The 10,058-nt window shown below is 36.6% G+C and overlaps 1 pseudogene; it reads right to left on the minus strand.

Moving 5' to 3' along the window:
- Positions 1–795: 795 nt before the first annotated feature.
- On the minus strand, positions 796–3,876 carry LOC116104997 (annotated as a pseudogene).
- Between the last annotated feature and the right edge of the window lie 6,182 nt (positions 3,877–10,058).

The following is a 10,058-nucleotide window of genomic DNA, read 5'->3' on the forward strand; positions in this document are numbered from 1 at the left end:
CAATTTCCCCCTTTTAAACTCCATAAAGAGATGCTATCATAAAATACAGAGATGCCAGTAAGTTCTATGGCACAAATTAATTGAAAAATAAAAAATTTAAGCTCCATTACAATCATCATGATTGTAAAGTTAACTCTAAAATTCATCAATCCTATAATAAAATCTCTCTAAATATGTTTGAAAAGTTATAAAATATTTTGGCTTTAACAAAAGATATCTATATTAACGATCTATTATGTATTTGAAAATTAAAAGATGTGATAACAAAATTTAAAACATAAGTCATTATTATAAACAATTTTAAATAAATATTTCGTTTCATATTAAACGTTTAATATAATATTAACATATATTTTTTTTATAATATACAAATAATTATTATTATGTGGAGGCAACTTTCTTAAGACGAAATTTAGAAATATTATAACACTTTATTTATAACTATCTCAAATTGGGAGTATAATATTTTAGAGCAATGTTATGCTTACAATTAAATTGTACAACTAAGTCATATAAATAGACAAAAAACAAAGGATATGATAGTCATTTTACATAAATTTTGTGTAATTTTTATTTGTTTGTATGACTCAGTTGTAAACAAAACATTATTGAATTTTTTATCAGTATCACTATCAATAATATTTTGCTTACAATTGAGTCATACAATCAGACAAAAATTTCATAGAATTCGTGTAAAATGCCTACTCTGTCTTTTATTTTTTGCTTATTTATATAACTTAGTTATAAGTATAGCATTACTCATATCACTATGTAAAGGTTTTACTCTATCTCTCTACAACATTATAACTTTGATACCCTTATATACAACCCATTTGGTGCTTCAACTCTGGGGAATTGCAGAATTTCATTTCCTCCAACTTCCTCCCATCTGCAAACATAAATTGACATAATCAACTCACACATTTTGGCTGCAACAACATCATCATATGATGAATATAAATAAATGATTGAGATAATGTTCCAACCTATATCTAGTAACAAAATAGTGAAGGAATGTAGAGATCTTGACTATGCCCAATTCTTTGCCAGGACAAAGCCTGGTTCCTCCTCCAAATATGAAGTTGTAGTTGTGAGACTCGTGCTTCTGCATTTCATATCATAAGCCACAAGTTTCATGGGATTGTAAGCTTACAGTTATATAATAGTGAGGTGATAAACTAGAACAATTCGAGTATAAGTTACCAGCCATCTCCATGGATTAAATGTATAAGGCTCTGGATAGAGGACTGGATCATAGTTTATCTCCCGGGTGTAAACGTATATTCGCCATCCTTTAGGAATTTTAAATTCTTCAAAACATAATTCAAACTGTTACAAGATTCCAAGAATGGAAGAACCCAAAAATGCCCAAGTCATAATACTAAGAGAATTTACCATTCAATTCAATGTCATTGATTGTCTTCCTCAGAACACCATTAACAATAGTTGCCAATCTTGAGGTTTCGTATATGACCTGCCACGCAAAATTAAAAGTTTTTAACATATAGTTCATTTTGGATGGAAAGAAGAAGACGGGTTTGATAGATTCAATTTGCTCACTGCGCGAGTAAAAGTCATGGACTTGCAGTCATCCCAATCAATTGGATCCTCTGGCTTTTTCCTTTGTCGGAGTGCTAAATGTTCATCCTAAATGAGTTAGTTAATCAAAACATTATCATTAACTCCATAATGATGAGTGAAAATACAAAACTTGAAGATTAAAATGATCTCACTCACTCTAAGTCTTGAAGAGCTCTGGATGATCATGAAGAATCTAATGGCCATCATTGAAGTTTTTGAAACAGTCTCATATCTGAATATAAAATTGTAATAACTGGATCGAGTGTCTCCTCATCACTGAGCGAGTAGTTAGAGTCTTCATTTCTCAGAAGTTATCAAGCATGTCATTATGAGTTATTGAAGAAGCTCTTCTCTTCTTCTATCTGTTTCAACATTCGATGACTCTCTTCCTTCCTATTATAAAAATCAGAGGTTCCAATCATTAATTATCTGCAGAAATTGTTTAAAAGGACATAGTGAAATTTCAACAATATACCTGTAATCCGTAAGGTAATTTGTTCCTGGAAGATTGATAGCAGTGACAATGTTCCTACTACTAGCTTATCGAACTCTTGTTTGAAAGTATCATATATCTGACTGATTCTATTTTCTACTATCTGCTTGAAGGCCACCAATATGCCATCTAAACAAAACAGCACCAGAGAAATCTGAATAATCTTTCAAATTCTGAATGTAATAAAAGAAAAAGAAAAAGAAGAAGCAAGAGCTATTTATAACTTGATCAATGAATGTGAATTACTATGCTTTATGCTTTAAGAGAATGGTATGGAAGCTAAATCTAACTTTAATTACATGTAATGGGGAACCTCAAGTGATTGTTATATATCCTTCTAATAATGCAAGATCTTACTTTGGATCGAAACAACCTAACTACAAAAAGAAGAAAAAATGACAGTGGATTAAACGGATGAACTATAGGTGAAAATGATTATATTGTTTTGTAATGGGGGTTGTGTTAATGTGCAACCTCATTGGTTTTTCTTGGATATCAATGGTTTTTCCATGCCAGTTGTGAAGATAGGATCTCATCAACTTATCAATTTTCGACAGAAGTTTCGTTTTGATGGCGGGGGTTTTAAGTGACATCATTGATCCCTAATGTGTCTGTGAGTAGACCCATGCACAGCGGCAATGTTGCGTTTTCCGACTATTGTTAGCATGGACTGAGGATAACCAGGAACAAGTCCTTTTCCTTCATTCATAAGTATGTATCTGTTGAGCTCTGGATCCATGCAAATAACGGTAGGACACCCGAGTATATGAGTTTTGAATAAACTTCCATACCTGTCATATCCTTTCCTATTAATCGTAATATGAATGAGAATTGAATCATTGATATCATTCAAACAGAAAAATTGTACTAAGGAGAGTGGTTTTAAGGGGGGTTTCAGTTTCAGTTTCATAGACAATATATTATAAGAACACGCAGAGGCAGAAAGAATGATTTCTGGTGGGTATCAAAACAAATCTATTGCATAATTGAGGCAAACTTTCAACAACATGTCACTTTCAACCTGTAGTGGAATTGCTTTGATTTTGACATAAAAATAAGGCCTAGGAATGTTGTATACTATTGCAACAATGGGATGGACATCTTGACTTGCTGCAGAGAAAATGCTGTCCACTTTTCATCAAATATATGATGACAATCAGCAACAAAAGATGATGATATCAATTCCTTCCAATGACTAGCTATAGATGTAAGGGTTCCCTGTTGGTGTTGTGGAGTCACCTTTTATTGCGGTATCCATCAGATAAAATCTATGTATAAGACCTTGGAAGAACCCACAAATCATTTCATGCTTGTAGCTATTTTGGATCAAGGTAAAGAGGAAAAGCTTTGATTACAAACTAATTGAAGCCAAAGTACTCAGCTGGCTTTTGGCAGGCTGCCTGTAGAGTGGAGAGAATGAATGAGAACACTTGCTATAGTAAAAAGAAGCCATTTACCGTTCAATACTAGGAGAGAGAGAGAGGGAGAGAATTAACAAGCCAACTACACACTCAACAAACAAACAGAGAGAAAAAAAAAAAAGGTGAAATGTAAATCAGGCTTAACCCCTTTTTAACTCTCCAAAAAAGAAAAAAATGTTCCATCAAGAAAAAATTCTTACCTTGCTCTCGGTTTTTCATGAAACTGGTCCATGTTTGAGAAATTCGTAGTCTCACCAAAAAGTGGCCACCCCATTGTACCTGGAGGCAATCCTTTGCTTGGTATATATCTCATTCCATTTCAAGAAAGCAAAGCACAAACAGAAGCCCAAACAGCCCACATAATACCACCACCAGTACCATCGCCAAGACCGCCATTGATGCTCTCAAGAAACTCAGAAAACTGCTTCTGCAAATGGTAATATGACTTGGTTCGTCAGAGGTCTATGTTATTGTGAGACTCTCTACACAGAGAGACACGAGGATAGCTATGTACTAAATATGCCAAACTGCACCTCACCTATGACCTCATTATCATATCTCAGTAATGCAATAAATGTCCTAAATTCCCAGACCCTCTATAAAACATTACAATTAAAAAAATCTATATATGGTATGTATATAAACCACAATCTTTTCCCCCAGATTTGGTTACTGAATATGTTAGTTTAATAATTTTTATTTTTAAGTTGTGAAAACAGTTTTCCCTTTTTTTTCTTTGGAATGAAGCTATACAGAGTTTATGCCCAGTGATTTTTTGTTGGAATGGGAGCAAAAACAAACACTTTTGCTGAAGAAAACTACGAACTCACATACTTTATCATCAAAGTTTACTCATTTTATACAAGAAAATCACTCTACTCCTAATCAAATATGGAAGGAAAATCTAAAACTTTACTGCCTATTAAACTCACCAAATCTTTACTGACTAAGAGTTATTCTAAAACAAGAATACTAAACAAGAAAGTAAATAAAATTGGAATCTAGGATCTTGGACGCTCGCCACGTATCAATCTTTTTCCATGTTCAACGCTGATCCTCAGCGCACTTTGTGGCGACCGTCACTGTCAGCAATGCTTCTATCACTACAATGACCGGGCCAAATGTCTTCTTCAACATTTCGCTGCAACTTCCCTCTTCTGCGGCCATAGATAAGTTCAAGCTCAACTAAAATAGGTTCACACTTTAACACTCCTCCTTGACCTTGTTGAGTTGTACAAATAAATGTTTTAGGATAGATCAATGTTTTAGGAATAGGATCTTAGAATAGGAATAGTCATTTCCCCTGCTAGTTTAGATTATTCATTTCCTATATGGATGGTGAATGGTATATATGTTGGTATTTTTTTCGACCAATCAATAGTAACAAAATTCTTCTGATTTCACATGGTATAGAGCTAGGAAATCACGAAAACCCTAGAAAAAATTTCTTTTCATTTACAGCAAATTTTTTTTTTTTTTTTTTTTTTTTCAGCGAAGTTCTAAGGCTATCTCCTTTTGGTTGATCACCTTCTAACCACACCAGCCTATTCGTCTTCTCCTCGCCGGCAAAACCTGAAAATTTGATCGCTAGTCACCACCGCACATGTTGGTATTCTTTCCGATAACTTCTTCTCCGATCTCCTTCTCCAGCGAGCGTGAGGTCTCACCGCTGGCACCTGTGCACTCAAACACCGTCGGGGAGCACACCTACCACCGTCCGACCTGCATTGTCATCATCGGCGTCTGAAATAGCCCACTACCGCCAAAATATCCTCTTTTTTTTTGCCAATCTGCCTAGAATCAATTTTGTTTTTTAGCCCAGATCAGTTCAATCTCTCCCACAAGACAATCATGCTCCCTGAAGGATCCACCACCAAATCAGGTTCTGTATCTTTTTTGTCTTTTCCTCTGATCACAACTGAAAAATTAATAGGTAGCTCCAATTATTCCTCATGGGTTGCCTCTGTTGAACTGTGGTGTATGGGACATGGTCTGGAGGATCACTTGACCACTAAGGCTGAAGATGTCATAGATGATAAAACTACCTGGGTAAAGACAGATGCTTTGGTATGTGGTTTATTATGGAAGTCTATTGACCCTCACCTTCATTCTACTTATAAAATATATCGAACCTATTTTGATGTATGGCGACAACCAAATTGCTTTATACTAATGATATCCAAAGACTCTATTCTGTTGTGTCCAATTTAGTTAATATCAAACAACAAGATATGGGCATGTCTGACTTTCTTGGCAGGATGGCCTCTCTCAAGGCAGAATTTAATTTGTTATTACTCGTTGGCAAGTCTGAAGCAGAAGATCTGTCACAACTAGACAAATTCTTTATGGTTCTTACTCTTGCCGCTATCAGTCTTGCTCTCACTCTAGTATGAGATCAGATTCTGGCAAGTGCTACTGTGCCTTCTCTTAATGAAGTTTTTGCTCGATTACTTCGAGTCTCCTCCCCTATTGTTGTGGTTGGATCTTCCCCAGTTGATTATTCTGTCCTGGCCTCTCAGTCTCAAACTTTTGTTAAAGGAGAACAGGGGGATCGTAATGGCGGGGGAGGTCGACCCAAGTGTAGTTATTGTCATAGGTGGGGACATATCCGGGAGAAATGCTATAAATTACATGGGCGTCCTCCTCGGGTTACTAATGTCGCTTATCCTGATAATCATTCTGAATCTTCTGAAAAACCAAGTCCGTCATCCTTGACTCTTACAGGTGCTGTTATGACGAATATCTCAAGTTCCAGGCAAATAAGCAGTCTTCTTCATCTGTTGCTTCCATCACTCAGTCGGGTAAATCAGTTGCATGCCTCACTCAATTGTCTCCTCCAGGGTCTTGGGTTCTTGATTTTGGTGCATCAGATCATATCTCTGGTAACCCCCGTTTGCTTTCTCATCTTATTAATATTACCTCTTTGTCTCCTGTTACCTTAGCTAATGGGACCAAAGCAGTTGTTAAATCAATAGGTCGGGCACAACCACTCTCTTCCGTGACTTTAGATTTTGTCTTGTATATTCCCCATTGCCCTTTTAACCTTCTATCTATCAGTAAACTCACCCACTCTTTAAATTGTTCTATCACTTTTACTAATGATTCTATTGTTATACAGGATCGCAGCACGAGACGAATGATTGGCGCAGGACATGATCACAAGGCCTCTATCATCTCAAGTTACCTTCTGCCCCCATTGCTTGCACTGTCTCCGAGTCTCCTTCATAATCGTTTGGGTCATCCTTGTTTAGCAAAGCTTCAGAAGATGGTTCCAGGTCTCTCTACTTTATCGTCTTTAAATTGTGAGTCTTGTCAACTTGGAAAACATACTCGTAGTACGTTTCCAAAGCATGCCAATAAACGGGCCCTTTTGAGTTAGTTCATTCCGATGTCTGGGGTCCTTGTCGAGTCTCATCCATTTTAGGGTTTTAGTATTTTGTTACGTTTATTGACGATTATTCTCGTTGCACTTGGGTTATTTTTAATGAAAAGTCGTTCCGAATTATTTTCTATCTTTGAATCCTTTTGTGCTGAAATTAAGACACAATTTAATATTGTTATTCATGTGTTTCAGAGTGATAATGCTTGTGAATATTTTTCTGCTCCCTTTACCAAATTCATGTCATCTCAAGGAATTCTCCATCAATCCTCTTGTGTTTATACTCCACAACAAAATGGAGTTGTTGAGCATAAGAATAGACATTTGATTGAAGTTGCCCGAACCTTACTTTTACACAATCAGGTTCCTTTCTGGTTCTGGGCAGACGTTGTGTTAACTGCCTGTTTCTTGATTAATAGGATGTCTTCTTCTGTCCTACAAAACCAAGTCCCTCATTCTGTTTTGTTCCCCGATCAACCGTTACACTCTCTTCCTCCACGTATCTTTGGTTGCACATTTTTTGTCCATATCCCTTCCCCAGGTACCAACAAACTGTCTGCCAAATCTATCAAGTGTATTTTCCTAAGATACTCAAGACTTCAAAAGGGTTATAAATGTTATTCTCCATCCACTCGTCAATACTTTCTATCCGCTGATGTTACCTTTTTTTAGTCTTCTCCTTTCTTTTCTATATCAGACAGTGATTCTATCACCACTGTCCTTCATATACCTTACATTGAGTCTATTTATGATCATCCTGCAGGGTTTGTTACTATTCCTCCAAGTCCTCCCCTATGGGCGAGTCTCCTCCTCTAGGTGATGCTATTATTCCGAGTATGACTATTGACACTGTTCTTGATGATGTTCGTGAGGCTCTTGTTCCTAATCCTCATGCGTTAGATTCCTTTCCTACTGTGGCCCTACCTCCTGAAGACCAATTTCCTATTACAGTTTGTAAAGGTATGCGGTCCACTCGTAACCCTCATCCGATATATAATTTTCTTAGTTATCACCGCTTATCTCCATCATATTATGCTTTTGTGTCAACCATTTCTTTTGTCTCTGTTCCTTCTAATGTTCTTGAGGCACTGACTGATCCCGGCTGGCGTCAAGCTATGGTTGAAGAGATGACTACTTTACATCATAATAATACTTGGGAATTAGTTCCTCTGCCTCCCGGCTAATCGCCTGTTGGTTGTTGTTGGATTTATACTATCAAGGTTGGCCCAAATGGTCAAGTTGATTGATTGAAGGCACAGTTGGTTGCAAAAGGGTATACTCAGACTTATGGTTTGGATTATTATGAGACATTTTCTCCTGTGGCTAAGATGTCTTCTGTCCGCTTGTTTTTATCCATGGCTGCTCTCTGCCACTAGCCTCTATACCAATTAGACATTAAGAATGTCTTTCTTCATGGTGAGCTTCAGGAAGAAATTTATATAGAGCAACCATCTGGCTTTGTTGCTTAGGGGGAGTCTATCGTGGTATGTAAATTTTGTCGCTTTCTGTATGGTTTAAAACAGTCCCCTCGTGCCTGGTTTGGACAATTCAGTAATGTCATTCAAGAGTTTGGGATTATTCGATGTGAGTCTGACCACTCTATTTTCTATAAACATAAGTCATCAGGGCAATGCATATATCTGGTTGTCTATGTCGATGATATTGTTATTAAGGGAAGTGATCAGGATGGCATTAAACAATTGAAGGCACACTTGTTCCACCACTTTCAGACCAAAGATTTGGGATTACTTAGATACTTCTTCGGTATCAAAGTGGCTCAATCTAGCTCGGGTATTGTTATTTCTCAAAGGAAATATGCACTGGATATTTTGGAAGAAACATGGATGTCAGACTATAGACCGATAGACTCTCATATGGATCCTAATTCAAAGCTCTCACCTGGACATGGGGAGCCTCTTGCAGATGCTGGGAAATACAGAAGACTGGTTGGTAAACTTAACTATCTCACCATTACACGACCTGATATTTCCTTCTCCGTCAGTGTTGTTAGCCAGTTTCTAAAGTCTCCTTGTGACAGTTATTGGGATACAGTTATTCAAATTTTAAGATATATCAAGGGTATACCAGGCAAAGGTCTATTATATGAAAACATGGGCCATACATAGATTGTCAGATATTCTGATACTGATTAGGCAGGTTCTCCATCTGATAAACGTGCCACTTCAGGTTGTTGTAATCTTGTAGGAGGAAACTTGTATCTTGGAAAAGTAAGAAGCAAGATGTCATTACCAGATCAAGTGCAGAGGCAGAATACCGTGCAATGGCTCTAGCAACTTCTGAGCTCATTTGGTTGAAGCAACTAATCCAAGAATTGAAGTTTACAGAAGTAGTGAATATGAAGTTACGTTGTGATAATCAAGCTGTTCTCCATATTGCCTCCAACCCGGTGTTTCACGAGAAGACTAAGCATATATAAATTTACTGTCATTTTATCAGAGAGAAAATCTTATCTAGTTGTATTACCACTAGTCATGTCAGCTCAAATGATCAATTAGCAGATATCCTCACTAAATCACTTAGGGATCCTCGTATTGACTTTATTTGTAACAAGTTTGGTGCATATAATTTAGATGCCCCAACTTGAGGGGGAGTGTTGAGTTGTATAAATCTATTGAGTTGTACAAATCAAATGTTTTAGGAATAGGATCTTTAGAATAGGAAATTAGATCATTCCCTTTCCTAGTTTAAATTATTTCATTTCCTTATATGGACTGTTGAATGTCTGTATATTGTTGTATTTTGTTCACAATCAATATTAAGAAAATTCTTCTGATTTCACAAGCCTTTTTTGTGCCCATCCCAAGCAAGTTCTTCAACATTTCAAACCTTGATTTCGTCAAAATCTTAGTGAATATATCCGTTGCTTGAAATTTAGAACAATAATACTCCATCTTGATTTCTTTTGGTTTTTCAACTTCACGAACAACATGGTACTTAATGTCGATATGCTTGGTTCTTTCATGTTGGATTGGATTTTCCGCAATAGAGATAACAAATTTATTATCACATGCAATCACCATTGCATCCATTTGCTCCTCTTCCAAATCTTTTGTCAACTTCTGGACCAAATTGCTTGATTAGTGGCAACTGCTGCAGCAACATATTCGGCTTCTACCGTGCTTTGCGCCACAATCTCTTGTTTCTTTGAACTCCAACAAAATAC

The sequence above is a fragment of the Pistacia vera genome, unplaced genomic scaffold (genome assembly GCF_008641045.1).
Source record: "Pistacia vera cultivar Batoury unplaced genomic scaffold, PisVer_v2 Contig490, whole genome shotgun sequence".
Classification (NCBI taxonomy): Eukaryota; Viridiplantae; Streptophyta; class Magnoliopsida; order Sapindales; family Anacardiaceae; genus Pistacia; species Pistacia vera.